Below are 16084 nucleotides of genomic sequence, written 5' to 3' on the forward strand. Positions count from 1 at the left end.
GAGACCGCTGCTCTATAATGCATAAGACAGATATCATATAAATTCATAATAATTCTAAAACTTCAAAACCCAGCCACTATCCTGCACGTGTCTGTGCTAGCCGATTATCTGCTTGAATGAAAGAGATAACTTGTTGGGAGCAGAGGAAAAACCTTCCCCTTGGAATCTCCACACTTAAACTGTGCATGACAGAGAAATGTGACTTGCATATGAGACGTCAGCAGCAGCATTAAAGTTTACTTCGCCTTATGGAGCAAAGACACGGAATTTGAGAAAGCAGTTGACCTTGTGGTTAAGTAGGAAGAAATCTTCCAGCCTTTCTAACTGTAGTACATAGGTTGAGGCAGTATCAACCCAGTCTTCATGCCAGTGTCCATTCTCCTCATTGTGCTCCAACAAGCAATCAAGGACTCGACACACGTTTACTGTGACCGCCCTCTTTCAGATTCCTCAGTGTCACTCGTCTCCTTTGTTCTGGCATCCCAATTTAAGTAAACAACAGTAGGTATGGAATCTGCACTGCTATGGATTGTCTCCCTTACGTAACTCCACCAGGTCTGCTAGTTTGGCACCGGTCGATTAGTACATCTATTCTCTGAGGTTCCTAGGATACAACTGTTTCCTTGGCTTTTGGGGCCCGAGGTGAGGTGTCTGAGTTGTGGAATTTCTGTAGGCGACCCCTCCCACTCCACAATGCCTCGGGCTCATGAGTAAAGAAATAAATGTGGACTACGATGCTCCGTGTTGTCTGAGCACCTTTCCGTGTACCCTCGTGTTAACAGCACAGTGCTTCCCTGTTCAGGGGGAACACGCTGAGAATATCGTTGTTTTCCCAAGCTGCACACTCAGGGCTCGGAGCAGCATCCTTCGCTATTCCAAAGGCTGGAAACATTTTCTGGACATGATCCAAGATCGTTGCTAGGCCTGTTTTTCCTCTCATTTTCTACAACTCCTCAGGGAAAACGGGGTAATCACAGTAGGTTGGAGAAAAGAAGGCTAGGGCGAGTAAAATTTGAAGGTGAAATGAGTCCATAAAAACATGGAAACCGTACCATTTCATGCAACTCAAAACTAAAAACCATTAAATATTTCTCATGCTATAAAGAAGCATGTTCCAAAATATTATCTTTATAATAAGCTTCAGTATATTACTTCTCTCTTTCACAATCGTTTCTATTTCAATTTTTCCTTCTTTCCTTCTTTGGTTGCCCCACATTTATCTGTCCTAGTGATTTTTATTTGACTATTTGACATCTCATTTTTATCTTTCTAACATACTTTCAAAATGACACATGGTTTTAGGTGTGTGAATTTGGAATTGCATCCAAATTAACTTACTGCAGCTGTGCTTACAAAAGCACAGCTATCTTTAAATTAGCAGAAACCACGTGTTCATTTGGTCCTTTCCCCCTTTTACGGATAGGCAAGCGTTATCCATTTAAAAGATATTTCTGCTTTGAAAGGTATCCAGCCTCCAATGGCAGTTCAAGACACGATCATGGGTTTCCAAATATTACGAAAACTATTTTAGTCAAAATTGAACATTATTATGCCACTTATTATTTTAACCTTGTATTTACCAAGTAGAAATATATATATATTACATATATATATTCATCTACTATATAAGTAGAAAATATTTAAATTCCTCAACTATGAAACTCAAAAATTGAAGATTAAATTAAATTTGTGCTATTTACTAGACTTCCTCTGACTTCTCTGCCATGTCATTTAGGTTAGAGAAAAAAATACTGTGGTGATTTTCTTTTTATGTCTTTTGGTGCAAATTAATTACTTGGAAAACCCTTTCTATGATAAAATATTCTACCACTGTCTATGTCACTTTTTCAGACAATCTTTATTCAATCCTAGGTGAGTAAAACTTAAACTGAGAATAGACAATATCTGTTTTTGAAAAATACCAATACCTGTGTGTTAAAGATGTGTTTTCAGGGACTGGCTTTAATTTTTAGTTAAAGATGAAGCGTCATAAATCTGACTGAATTCAGCCATTTCGATTGACTGAATCATAATCTTTAAGGGATATGCTTATCAAGATGCTTAAGAATTTCCCAGGGGAAAGAGAGATAGAAATGTTTCTTCAAGAAGTGCACATCCTCAGGTCTTGGCGCATCCTGTGTAGAGGGGCAGCCTGTGTTCCAGGAGCCGTGAGAGGCTGACTTTGCTCTCAGAGGCGCCCTTTAATACTGAATTCAGAAGGGAAGATTCAAAGGCTGCCTCCATATTTTGATTTATGATTCATGTATTAACATGGCATTAACATGGTATTGCCTCTAAAAACACCAATGTTCTATTTAGTATTTTCGTTTACTTCATAAATAGGAAGTGTTATAAGAACATGCATTTTCCCCTCAAGACTCACAAAAGCTCAGCTCCTTGGTTCAGCACTCATGGGGCATCTTAGAACCTTGAGGAAAGTCAACTTGGGTCAACGCCACCACCCAAGTAAAGGGGAGAGCAGAGGGAATTAAGAAGAAAGAGCCGCAGCTTGATCCAACTGTGCCTGAAGCTAACTCTGGAGTTTACGATTACTAGGGCCCCCAAAAATCCCCGTATCCATTCAGCTAGTTTGAGTTGAAAGCACCCAAACTGATACCCAGAGATTTTATGTAAAATGAGGACTTTGATCACATGTACTTTAAAGAAAAACATCTAAGCAAAGTCCCAGCTCTTTGAATGTGGGCAAGAAACATGAAACCCACAGGCCCCTAAAAAAACATCTCTGCCATATGGTTTTCTACACTATATGCAACAAACAGAGGCATTAATATAATGTTAAGCACATGTAAAATACCATGTGACTTTATTTTACCCATCTGTATATCTCCAGGAACTTTAGTGTCCTACTCACTGAAAGTGTCACAAAAAAGCTCAGTGCCTCATTTATTTGTTCATTTGTGAGCTGCAAGGAAGAAGGTCACAATGAAACCCCCTCAAATGTACTCACTGGGAACTGCTGGGAGTGTTTACTGCCATATCCTAGATTCTGAACTAGTGCCTGACCCATAGAAGGTGCTCAAATATGCGTTGAACAGATGCTCAAAGGAACTATGCTACAGGTAGCACAGCACAGATCAAAAGAGACGCAGGTCTGGGAAATGCTCTGGTAGGAGAAGAGGGATCTTTGCTTTTCCAAGTTACCTGACATCAAGTTTAAAAGGACTGGTTAATTTCCAGACGTGTATTTTTTATAGTTAGTAGACACCAGGCATGTAATGGAATAAGAACAGATGTAACCTGCTGTAAGCAAAAATATGAATGTACTGAACAGATAAATAATCTGATTCTTCCACATTAAACAATGTTCTTATAGAGGGCTTTCGTTGCTCCATTCCAAGGTATTTTGTAACTGCCGTGCAAGGATGCATGCCACGCTCCTACACAACAGCTTCACCCAAGTGTTTTAAACAATCTAACGTACGCAATGTGTCTCTGTGTCCGTTGCCAAGAATAGACATATTGAGTAAAACAAAGTTTTCTAAAATGTATTAAAATAATTAAATCACACAGAAACCATGATTAAATTTTAAATGTAGATCATTAATAAGTGGCTATATTGGGTTTTTTTGGGGGGCCTATTAAAAACTCTTTCCAAGTCTCCTGAATATGACACTCACCCGTCTAATTTTTTACATGCCAATCTGCTATCTCCTTGTAGACCAGCATGTGTAATCCCTTGCTAACAGGTTGATTCCTCTGGGTTATTCAGTGGCTTTGTTCTGGGCTGCTCATTTATTTTTTAAAAACAGTGGGCTTTTATCTGACAACAAAATGCATCTCTGTCGAGGGGCTAGTGTGCTAGTCCTTGGGGCTCTGAGCAGAGAGCAGGTAATTCGAGAAAAACGGCTGACGTGCTGTCTGTGTACTTGTTTCCATCTGTGAGATGAGACATAGCATCATAAGGTGGCCACTGCCCGGTTGAACTGACATACCATACTAGAAGATGCAAAAAAAAAAAAAAAAAATTCAATTGCAGAACTCTGTGGAAAGGAATAAAGTACGAAGAAAGATTTCACATATTGCCAAATGTATCATTGTCCCATGAAAACCTGTCAGACTCTTTCTTTTGCTCCCAAGAGAACGTTTACTTGATGAACTCTTAAATATCAAAACAAAATGCATAAATGCCAAAACCCGGGAGAAAAGGACAGTAAATAGAACTCGTAGCAGGCTGCTCTCAGGAGAGGCTGCTGGCTCTCCCTCAGCTATTGACTATGATAAATACACCAAAGTTAGAATCAACAGGGAGATAAGATAAATACAAGGCCTGCATATGAAGAGGTACAAAGAAGTTTACAGTTTAGACATAGCATGAATATGTAAAAAAAATAGTGTTATTAAAATCTGAAAACATGCCTAAAACCAGAAAGGGCAAAATAGTTAAGGATGTACTGTAGGGGGCAAATACTCAAAATAAGGATGAGAATAGGTCCCCTACTGCCTTTCCCATTATTGCAAAAATGTGCTTTACAAGCAAATTAATTCTCCAATACATTTGTGTGTCAGATTACATGATATATTACTTAAGGCATAAGATTTTAATGAGAAATAATATGGTGACACATTTGTTATATTTATATGGAAATAAGGAGTTAATAATGTAAATGGAAAATATCATTAAAACATACTACATATACACATATAGATAAAATTAAAGATTATTTGGATAGGACTATTGATAGAAGTCAAATATACTGAGTTTTTTAATCATCACATACATAACATACTATACTAGTCTTATTTTCTTGTGCCTTTAATTTAATGCAAATCATATATATATATAAATGCAAGCTTAGGCAATGGGATAGTAACCAGAAGATAATACATTTTAAATAACTAAAATTACGTAGTGAATTTAAGTTCAATTTTCATGTAGTTGTTATGATAAACTATAAATTACTATTTTCAAAATTTGGTAAATTGTAATATTATTTAGTTTGATTTTGTAAATAATAAAACATACTGAAATGATAGAAGAGCTTATCTGAATATTTTTACCAGCAAAATACGGAGATTCGGCCCGGTTGAGCCAGTTTTGCATTCACTGCCATAGCAAGCCCATAGTCACCAAGTTTCTAAGCAACCTAAGACTTCACAGACTTAGGAGTCCACTGATCTTTCATTATCCTTAAGGGAGAAAGATGAAAATTTGTGTGCCAGAATCAGTGGAGGATTCTCTGATTACTCAGTAGAGCAAGGACCCTTATAAAATGCCCCCCATATTGATATCCATTTAATGTGCTAAATAATAATAATATTTGTACTGGGGAATTAATTGGTTACTCAAAGTGCTAAGTGGATAAAATTAGGTACAGAAAATGGCCAGTGCCTAGTATGTGTTGGGCAGACAAATATTCGTTGAGTGAATAAACAAGATGCAACACATAATCCAACTCTCTAAAGACAAAGTTATTTACATAATGCTGGCATTCATGAAGTCCTTGCCTTTTAATATAAAAAATATCTGTTTAGTAGCATTACTATACAGAATGTCATTTCAATGTTTTTTGCTTTCTAATTATTTACATTCAGGTAACATACCTAATTGTAAATCAGTAATTGCTTGTGATCTTACATTGAAATATTTAATTATGGCTCATCTAGAATGCTTAAATAGCAACGTATACTACCCAAATGTCAAGTAGAATTGTATAGGTCTGAGGTGCAAGCAAGGCCATGAATTATGTGTTGGAGGAGCTGGGACTAACATTTCCTCTCCTTGCCTGTGCTAAATACTTTCTTCAGCCCCCTTTCTTGCCCACTGAGGCAGGCCACTGTGTCTAGTGCTCTCTTTTAATTCACAAGGCTCAGTTTCTGGCTATTTAAGATAACCACCATGAAATAAACTTGAGGCACACAAATATTGGTTGACCCTACAGAACATTGTATCACAATGCAGGTCGAAATAAAATGCCATCAGTAGAAATGGCTATACGTGACCAGTAAAATGATTATGCCCAGAATCTGTAAAACTTCACTTAATTCTAGTACCTGTGTTTGTATGCCTCCCATTCTCATCCCATGTAGCTAGTTCTTACCATGGAAAACATCGTAGGAATGATTTGCAAATCGAAACCTGGCTTTAATATAATGAGTAAATTTTTATCATTACTTCCTATATCCTGTTAGCTGTTGCATCAAAGATCCAAGTCAGGTTTACCATATGACAACTGAGGGGTGAAGTTGAAAGTCACTTCTCAAACAAGCAGCCACCTGTTGACTAGGGCCACGCCAGGAACGCCAGCAAGCGAAACCGCCTGTGACCTCTACTGGTTACTGTTGACTAAGAAGTGGGGAAGAATAGATTCTTCCGTCTCCAAGACTGAGAAGACAACCACTGTGCCTTACAATCTTAAGATGAGAGAGTCCAGAACCGATGATATTCATTATCATTGCATTTTCAGGTAGAAACTGACCATCTACAATTTAACAGTCTTAGGGAGAAAACACAGCTGCACAGGAATTTTCCCTTTTAATATGTTGTCCTGTTAAGAAATTCCTCCATTGCTGCATGTATGTAAACGCTTGTATGTTGGAGGGTTAGGATAATTTCAAATATTTTGGAAGGTCCTCTTATCACAGTATTGTAGTTAATACTGACAAGATCATAGTCAAGTTATCACACCTCACCAACTCTTTCTACTTTCTTTTAGATACACCTTCTTACTAAAAGCTTAGGACAGGGTGCCTGAGTGTCTCTCCTATCTTATATCCTCAACTCCCTAAGAGAAGAGAAAAATTCAAGCATAGATTGAACTAGACAGGATGAAAGCAAAAATCAGACCAAAGTAAGAGATCTTAGCATCGCAGGCGCCAGTCTCCAGCCCTACATTGTTAGGCTAGAACACTTCACAGCGATTACACAGGTGTAATTACCAGTTAGAAGTCCGCTGACGGAGTGCAAGGCCACCACCGTTATCACACGTGCGAAATGCTGGTTGGAAGACAACGGCACTCACACTGATGACACTGGTCGTGTTTGCCCCGAGTGCTGGGTCAAACCACTGCTGTCCATCAGTCAGCCCCACCTCCAGCTCTTCAAGAATGGCTGTGGAATGTTGACTGACACTCCAGGGAGGCAGTGGGATTTGCTAAACCAAAGTAAACCCTGCAGGCAGTGTTTGCCAACCTCTGCAGCTTGAAAACAAGCTGCTCTTCACCCTGCTTCTTTCCTTAAAAAAAAAGAAACAATTACTCTGTGACGTTTAAAAGAACACAGAGGCAGCTACCTCTCCTGGGATCTTCCTACTTATGTTCTCATAGCAATTCCCTTGACGCCTCCCATCCGTGTCTTTGTTATATGGCTTTGCAGTCCTCCTAGGCACCGTCTAACAACATGCACGCTGGTCTTTACGATAAGAAACGACGTGTCAGCGAGTATTCTACTTTATGGGAAGCTGGAGAAGAGAGCGACCTTGGACGGGGCTTGAACATCAACAAGCTCAGGTGTACAACAGCTTTGACGTTCTTTTGACATGTAGGAGAACTAAGAGAGCAAAATTTGGTGGATATACTATTATATATGCCATTCATAAGAATACGAATAATTAAAACAAAAATAAAGTCACTCTCAAAACAAATCAAGTCATTGTAGTACATGCTAAATTAGACAAAACTGGGTGAATTTTCCCGTATCACTTAAGGTAATAAATGCATCCTCCGACGCACACATACTCAGTGAAGATTTATCATGCGACCACGATGTGCCCAGACACTACCACGAAGAGGAAGAAAGCACGAACCCTGCTCTGAGGTCTTTGGTAACACACTTCAAATACTTCCACATAAAATAGAGAGTGTCAGTAGTTTTAATCCACTTTAGCAAAGTGGACAGCCACCCTTGTTAGGAACATTCGTTCTAGAACTGTTTACTTCGCATGTAATCAAAATCCATAATTGAGTCCTCTCTCTCTCCTAGAACCTGGAAATTTGTGCAATAAATGTAACAATGAGGTTTTCACTGGTCAAATGAATGGTTTCAAAGATTTATGAACTGGCGAGGCATTTTACCAGCTAACTCCCTGCCCTTATGTCACAGGCTGTAAAAACCCACCAAGCCCAGTTGCCTGAGGCTCAGTTCATAAACGGCCCATTGTCTATTGTCTATCTCTTGATCGCAGGGGTTCCTGGTTGCCGGGCTGACTGGGTGGTTAGCTGAATTCGTAGTTAGCATGTTAAGTGTGTCCCTCTGATGAATCTTCCCTGTGAGAACTAAGGGACACCGAAAAGGACAGAGAGTGGGGACTTCACGGAGCACATGGGACAGATGGGGGTCCGGCTTGTTTTGGTCAGAAGCCAGTCTGAGAGGACGTTCTCTGGACCTGTCTTGGGGAGAAGGTCGGTAGCTCTCCTTGCTGTTTATTGAAGGCTACCGACATTTATCGCGATAACCCAACAGCAGTGCACGCCCAAATTGGCCTGCAGAGTTTAGCAACACTTACCGTTCTAGAAATGGAGCTCGCACACAGAGGACAACTCTACATAAAGATCCCAGGGCGGACACCACTAAGTCTCCCGGTCACAGGACATCCACTTCTACTCAGATGCAAATAGCTGTGGCCCTTGGTTCAAAGACCTCTCAGCCACTTCTACCTGTGGCACATTGTTTCTCTCTTGTGCGTGACCGTCACATGGCAGAAGTGGAAGGAATCTTAGGAATCAGCTAGGCCCTGATCATTTAACAGATGAGGTTTCAGAGACCCAGGGAGCTGGAAATGCTTGTTCTACTTTGCCCTAAGGGGTATTAAAAAGAAAACAAGAAACCCTCGACTCCAGGATTGCTTTCTTTCTCCCATGTTTCCATTTTCTCCAGTTTTTGTCTCTTTCAGATATCTTCTCCCAGGTTCTGGCCTGGCACTTGCTGACGTGTGGCTTTAATTTTTTGTGTATGTCACTATTCTTCTTTGTTCTTGTTCAGCAATGCTAGTCAATAAAGTTACTGGATAATTGGAATAACTTACACCTCTTTTTGATTCCCATACACTGTACTCTCTTACTAGAGTGAAGTTAATTTTTTGAAACTATTCTGGTTCCAGTGCTCTTTTGACTTTTCAAATTTTATTTTAATTTTTTTTTCATTTTTAACTTAAATTATTAGACATAAAAATAAAATATTTCTATTTAGTATATTCTGTTTCTTTCCCCTGACATGGGACAACTTGAAAAGTTCTAGGAGAGCATAAGGAAGAGGACAATTACTTATTAACATATTCCCATGGGTCAGGTGTCATGCTAAATGCTTCCATGTGTCACTTAAATCTACAAAAAGTCCTATAATAAGGTATTGTTAACCACATTTTTACACAGAAGATAACTGACATGGAAAATTAAGTAAATGCTAAGATCTCCTGCATTAGTATGGAATAAGTGACCTTGAGTGTATGCATCCAGGTGAGCAGTAATCTCAAAGAGTAGCAGGAAGCCCTAAAGACGTGAGGTTAAGTGCAAGCTCTTTCTTGCTCACATCTAAACCCTCACCTTTCATCGATATAAATCCCTCAGCAGATGTGTTTTGTTATGTTACTTTGATGCTTTAGAATTATTTTCATTACTTGTAATATACAGATTATAGTTAAAACAAATTTAGGGGCCAGCCTGGTGGCGCAGCGGTTAAGCGCGCACGTTCCGCTCCGGCGGCCCAGGGTTGGCCGGTTTGGATCCTGGGTGCAGACATGGCACCACCTGGCAAGCCATGCTGTGGTAGGCGTCCCACATATAAAGTAGAGGAAGATGGGAGCAGATGTTAGCTCAGGGCCAGTCTTCCTCAGCAAAAAGAAGAGGATTGGTGGTGGATGTTAGCTCAGGGCTAATCTTCCTTAAAAAAAAAAAGAAAGTTGTGTGACAATGTCAAAATAGATAAGATTAGAGAAAATTCATTTCAAATTAATTGAGTACCTGCTATGTTCATGCAGTGTTAGGGGAAAAAAAAGTACTTTCACCTTAGAATTCAAAAGCAATTCATGTTAAACTGCCAAAAGTTATAACTTCTCTTGCATAAAAAAAGCACAAGTGAAAACTAAGAATTCTGCTTCAAAGCACAAAAGTTATACTTAATGCTGAAAAAAGAAGAAAACCATACTGGATGCATTTTATAAGCATTTCTGTTTTATTATTTGCCACTGTTATAGATAAAGGCTTGTTTAAATTTAGAAAATGAGGGCAAATACATTGACTTATAAAAACATACCAATTTAATTTGAAAATAATGAAGACTAAAAGTAAAGGTGTATATACAGCTTTGAAGGTTCTTTGATGGTTTTTCAATGTAAGACTAGTCAGACTAAATATGTCAAAACGTAAGTATTTTTGACAGTTACATATTTACATGTTATACTAAGTAATGTAAACTCTTAAAAGATCTTAGTATATTTGTATGTCTGTTACTATGGATAAAGCATATCATCTTACTGTGAATGCTATGGGGTTAGAGAAAGCAAACATTCTTCAGACCTAAGGAAACAAGAACCCTGAGGTTGTATAAATACTCATGCACAATAAGATGGAAACTTAAGTAATGCATTCTTATTTAAAGACGTTAAATGCAGGGGAAAATTGATTTCCATTTGAAAGCACAGAGGAAAATACTTTGAAAGAAAATTTTTTTTGTTCTTCTATTTGTTCTTCTACTTTTCACCATAAAACATTTCAAAATTGTCCGTAGCCTACTTTGTAGCCCTGTGTTACGGACGTTGGCTTTTTAGAAGCAATGATCTTCGTCTGATCTCCTTGATTCCCCTCCCTTTAAAGTCCTTTGATGAGCCCAGATCACTCGTTTTAAAATGCGCTCTACAGGTACCCCCTAAATAGAAAGGTCTCGGGTCATGCTCATTTCCGAGCCCTACTCACCTGACAGACGCAGGGCCTCGTGAGGACGGCTCCCTCCTGGGCAGCCTCGCTCTGGCCTTGGTGAGGCAGAGTTTCCTGCAGTCTCTCCCTCTTCCCTGTTGCTCAACCCGATTAGGCAACGAGGAGCAGAGTCCTGCCCAGCTCTGTCACAGAGGTGACTCGCAGAGTGCCCGGGGCCAGGCTCCTCTCTCCCTGAGCTTCACCGAGTTTCAACAGCTAAACCTACGAATACGTGTTCAGATATACGGGCAACCTCCTGGAATGAGACAACTGGGCAAATAGTCACTCAAATACAATTGTAAACGCCACCCGAATGGTATCTTGTGCCCCTTCCTCCTTCAGGCTAAATACATCCAAAGCTGCTTCTGGTGAAATAGTCGCTCTCACCTTCCAGAATCTGACTGAAGGGAAGGTGATATAGTTTTGTTGTTTGTTGACTGCCTTTTAAAATAATCACATCACCGTTTTTATTGCTTGTAATATCACTTTGAATTTAATCTGTGAAATGACAGTCTTATCAGAAGCTCGTTTTCTGTGTCATGTTATCCTAATGGCTAACACTGAGGGTGTTACCACAGGCCAGACAGACACCATTCACTGAGATGCAAAAGGACTGACAGGTTAAGTGACTGGCTCAAGGTCAGAGTGCTGAGCTGTGGTTGCATCAACTGGGATGCTTCTGTCTGCAGACAACAGAATACTCCAATGAAAGTAGCTCAAAATATATATGGGGGAACGTTTATGGACTTAAATAATAAATATTAGGAAATAATTATCAGTTCCCAAAATGCTAGATTTTCTCCAAAGCAGCTGTTTTAAAATACTGGGCTGTCATACCGTCTTGATAACATTAGTATTTGCTTAAATTGCATGTGTGTGTTTATGTATACACAATCGACTCAAAAAAAAGACCACAGACGTGCCGCTGGGTCTCCCATCCCCTAGAAGAGTGTATTTCTTTAAAGGGAGAAAATGTTCTATGTTAAGATTTCAAAATCAAATCAAAGTTCAAAATGAAAATCAAGTCATGGTTTTTATCACTCCAGGAAACAGAATTATCTATCCTGACAAAGAGAACGTGAAATACAAAATTAAAGAATCTGAAACAAAGAAAAGCTGCCTGGCAGCCTAGAAGGGGTTTTCCATTTGTGTTTGCAGGAAAGAACTATCGCAGTTGGAAATTTGGGGAACAGCTATCTATTACTGAAATGGAAATGAGTTTCACAGTCACAAACGCAGGCGTGCGAAAATGGAATTCTGTTTTCCTAAATTTCATTTTTACCTCAAGCCTCCATTCTGTCTGCTCCAGAATATTTTATACAGTCACTTTTTAAAAACTTCCCATTTTTGATATTTCTTAGACATCTCAGGGTTAAAACCCAATTACATTTTCTCAGCAGGTGGTCCATTCAGAGGAGGAGATGGGAACACAGAGCCCTCTGAACTCAGAGCCACGGCTTCCTTTGTCCTGGTCATGAGCACTTTGCGGATGATGGCTCTCTCTTTCTCAGTTTATTACACAACCTTCTAGGTTGAGCACAGTGTTGGGGTCCAAGGGGCTCCATGAATCTGCATCTAAACATAGCTGCCTACACACCACACACAGCCCATGGCACTCCACCACTCGGGTGCCATGACTAATGCGATGTTTTCTCAGGCTTGTTGTCTCTGAGTGACACCTCTGCTCTGAGATGCTCCCACCTGTCTGTGGGGTGGAAGAGGACAAAGAGCTTGCCTTCGGGAGCGAGTGTGGAGCTGGGCACATCAGAGTAGCCCTCTGGGATTCATTCCCATCTGAGCTCCCGTGCTCCCACTCTGACCCAAGCTTACGGGCCTTTCTTCTATTTTGCTACGGTGTTGAGAACAATTCTTTTGGGTCGCTCATAACTCCTTTCCAAATCTTACTGAAACTGAATATTGACATAACGTCAGTACCTGGGATCCCCTAGAAGTCCCTCCTTCATTCGCAGCTTCGTATCTCTCAGTCTGAAAGAAAAGGAAGAGGGTGGGAGGGACAGAACCATGTGGAGTAATACCTCATGATATGGTTTTATCATGTTGGAAAAACCAAAAATTGTGGGAAAATAACACACGATAGAAGCTTAGCTAAGAGAGAGACCAATGGGGACAGAAGTCCTACGAATAAGTTCACAGAAGTCTTAGATCTTTAGTCTTCCCTAGAAGATTAGCTGAATATAAATAAGTAGAAGAAAGTGGGATTCTCGGCAAATAAAATTAGGTAATTGCGTAAAGCATTCGGTCCCATAACGGGTATGGCTGAGAAAAGGCATGTGAAGACCGAGGCCTGGTTTGAAGGAAGGTCCATGTCCACTGGTGGGGGAATGTGGATGTAGACTAGGTCGTAGGAGACCTAAATGCCTGAGCATAAACTGGCAGAAGAGACTGAAGAAGGTGAGGAGACGATTTCAAGGTATAAAATCGTGACCAATACCTCTGGTTAAACGTCCGGATTGAATACGTTTCCACTTGCACCTGAAATCTCATGAAATTGAAGTAATAGAATTTATGAACACACGTGTTCAGTCCAAAGATTTAGATAAGAGGTCAGAAAACAAGCCGATATCTAGAGAACAAGTGGACTAAGGATAATTACCCTAAAGTGTCAGATTCTAAGCATCTAAGCCTAGAGCAAAAGGCGATAAGAAGCAAACACAATCTGCCAAATAATCCCAGATAGGGTCATGGATGGCGGGCAGGATGCCACGGAAAGCAGATCTAACTTGGCTGAATATCTTTAGAAGTCCTGAGCCCCAGCCTTCTCCCCAAGCTCTCCACCAGCCTGCCCACTCTCCTTCCCACCTCGTCAACAGGCGGGGTGTTTCCTGTTTCGAAATATTGAACAGAGAACTCTGGACATAAGAACCAGAGGCTCAGCTGGGGCCATGAGGGAGATCCGTGCTGCCATAAGTTGAGGCGAAAGTCCCCATCTCAATTCCATTTCCACTGCCACTTCCAGGACTCCAGCAAGTGAGAGATTACAGGATTACCTTCTGGGGACTGACTGGTGTAAGAGAAGACCTGGTACCACTTCTTAGTTCGGGGGCCACTGGGGGGCCACAAAATGGCCAGGCCTCATCAGATCCCTCTAGGGCAGTCTGTCCAGTAGAAGCGGAACATGAGCCTCACGTCATAGACACTTTTGAAATGTCCGGTAGCCACATTGAAAGAGTAAATAAGTAAGTCATGTTAACTTGTTATTTAACCTGGTATCATAACGACTATCATTCCAATTAATATAAAGTTATCAATAAGATGTTTTACGTTTTTTTGGTACCAAGTCTTAGAGGTCTGGTTTTTATTTTACTCTTGTAGTTAGTCCATTTGGACTAACCACATTTCAAGTGCTCGGTGGACGCCTGTGGCTAGTGGCTACCGTACCAGACAATGTAGCTCTAGAGTGAGATCTGAGTTTACTGGCCACGATTTTAAATATAAATGGACAATCACCAGACATTTGAGGAACATCTCTGACAGGCAAGACAAATTTATAAACAAATAAGCAAACTTTAAGGAAGAATCTAAGAAAAGCGAATAAAAAACACTAAATATTTTTGTGGTTAATGTTTTAAGACGACTAAGAGAAGGTATTGCATCATGAAACTAGTGAATGAGAAAACCAGGAAATCATAAAAAGCAGAGAAATAAAAGGCAGCTATCGGGAAATTTAAACAAGGATGGCAGAAATGACACCATCCCCAGAGCAGCAGCACTGGAGAGCAGGGGAGACATCAGGGCAACGTCAGAACAGCAGAAAAGACCCAGCATCCAGATCATGGGACTGCCAGAGAGAACAAAATAAAACCAGACAAAACGGGGAAATAAGACAGCATGGAATCTAGCACACAAATCTCCAGGTTGCAAGAAGCCACCAGCTACAGCACAAAGGACTAAAAGGGCCACGGGTCACGGCCTTCCTGCCTGTCTTCACAGTGTGGCAGCGTCTCAAGGACAAACAGCGGATCTGGGGAGTAAGGCCACAGGCAAACCAGGAAGGCAACAAGCTTCCATAGCAACCCTGGGAATCCAGAAGTCAAATGAGCAGCCTTCCCCAAATCTGAGGGAAAATGGTTTCCAACTGTTACTCTATGCGCACACAAATTTTCAAGAATGAGGATGAAAACATTCTAATATCTGCAAGGTCCCAAATGTTACTTCTCTTTTACCCTTTCTTAAGGAGCTCAAGCAACTTGCAGAATATAAACTCCACCAAAACAAGGCAGTAAACCGAGAACCAGAGGACAGAGGATTGAGGAAATAGCTCATCTGATAAACTGAGAGACAAAAGGAATTTCCAGGAAGTAGGTAAAGGAAGTCTCAGGGTAAGAAAGATGTCACAGGCATAGAACAAAACCAGTTATTATTGGATGAGGACAGAGGATTTAAGGAGGCAATTATCATCATCAGGAAAAAAATAACTTGTACCAGAAAGAAAGTGCTCATTATAGACTTCTCAGCTCTGCTGTTCAGAAAATTTATAATAATAGTGTAAACAGTAAATATCAAAAATGAACTACTACATAAATTGGGTTGGAAGAAGAGAAGCGCATATGAGGAGCTGGTGGGTGGAGTGTGGTACTATAAAAGCTAGCTCCTTCTCTTCCGCAGAGAAAATCAAAGGCTGATGTGTAAAACAAAACAATTTTTAAAAAAAAATCAAGGAATGTCATTATAAGTACGTTATCTAGAAATCGTCGCAAGTGTTTCCTCCTAGAAAGAAAGATGGGAAATGGGAGAAGGTGGGGAAAATAGAGCAAGTAGTTGTTCTTTAAGCTTTAAAATACTATTTGACTTTTTTCAGTAACAAACATTTGATAATCACATACATTTTTCAACAAAATTATATTTGAGTTGAGCTGTGCTCAATAAATGCTTCCGAATCCTTTCCTTGTTTTTCTATCTTGTGACTGGTACCTTCACTCTCTTGGTTCTGTTGTGTCTTCTTTACTTTCTTAAGAATTTCCCTGGAAATTTCTGCTTTATTTTTACTTTCTTTCTTTTCTTTATTTTTCTACTTTATTTTCTACTTTACCAAAAAGATTGAGGTCATCTACTGGATAGTTTCAACATCTCTACAAAAATAAAGTACCTGCTTCATCCAGCTACTATAATCCCTCACCTGGAACCCTTGTGAAGGTATTTTCACGCATGTGTAGTTGTTCAAATTGATGTTTCTGAGGGGTCGGGTGCTAGAAGCTTC

At 40.0% G+C, this 16084-nt stretch overlaps 1 protein-coding gene across 6 annotated transcripts in view; it reads right to left on the reverse strand.

Annotated features, from left to right (window-relative positions):
• Nucleotides 1–16084, reverse strand: part of CD36 (CD36 molecule (CD36 blood group)) — a 69633-nt gene that overhangs the window by 41761 nt on the left and 11788 nt on the right. Inside the window, exon 1 of one of the 6 annotated variants that reach the window (XM_070616982.1) lies at nucleotides 10867–11269. The exons of 2 other annotated variants lie outside the window; for them this stretch is intronic. The gene's annotated coding sequence lies outside the window, so the exon portion shown is untranslated. Of the gene's footprint in view, nucleotides 1–6897; nucleotides 7293–10866; nucleotides 11270–16084 lie in introns of those variants that run through there. 3 more of the 6 variants (XM_070616978.1, XM_070616980.1, XM_070616983.1) reach the window with 3 other exon arrangements.

The sequence above is a fragment of the Equus przewalskii genome, chromosome 4 (genome assembly GCF_037783145.1).
Source record: "Equus przewalskii isolate Varuska chromosome 4, EquPr2, whole genome shotgun sequence".
NCBI classification, from domain to species: Eukaryota; Metazoa; Chordata; class Mammalia; order Perissodactyla; family Equidae; genus Equus; species Equus przewalskii.